The sequence below is a fragment of the Poecilia mexicana genome, unplaced genomic scaffold (genome assembly GCF_051168715.1).
Source record: "Poecilia mexicana isolate PSO_F unplaced genomic scaffold, ASM5116871v1 scaffold_20, whole genome shotgun sequence".
NCBI classification, from domain to species: Eukaryota; Metazoa; Chordata; class Actinopteri; order Cyprinodontiformes; family Poeciliidae; genus Poecilia; species Poecilia mexicana.
Window position 1 is genome coordinate 8,676,814 of NW_028263389.1, and position 649 is coordinate 8,677,462.

Here is a 649-nt window from a genome sequence, read left to right on the forward strand (position 1 = left end):
AATACTTTTTGTCAATTTGTCATGTTCCTGTTGTGATTGTTTTTTTTTTCTTCTTTCAAAATCAAATACCTTAAAAGGTGGAGCAGTTTAAATAAGAATGATAGTATAGTTTTTCTATACACATATATGTGTATTCCTTTTCCTTATGTAAAGCTGACCCACAACGTCCCAGATCATCCTTTGCTTAACACTGGGTGCTTTCCAAAGGTGTCACTGCTTGTTATTTTTCACCAACACTGGTCTTTGGAGCTTTGGTTTTATCTCCCTTACCATCCTGCTCACTGTGTGTGATGGCGAGATAAACATGGGTCCCCCATCCTGTCTTGTTTGTCATAGTTTCTCTACATTCTGACCACTGGCAAGCTGAGTGCTCTACCCTACAAATCCTTAATGTAGACCTCCAAATGATTCCAAGTGTACTGTGTCCATCAGATGACTACTTACACCTTCTTGGACTCTCAATGTGGAACTATCACAATATCTGGCATATCGTTATAGAATATCAACTTCTAGTGGTAATCAAATTATCATTTAAGAGGGTTGTAATTAAACTTTTCCAAAATGTGTGCATTTTGGAAATGCACACATCATGTATACAATGCAAACAAAATAAATACAACTGTAAAAAATGACAGAGGAACTGAAAATG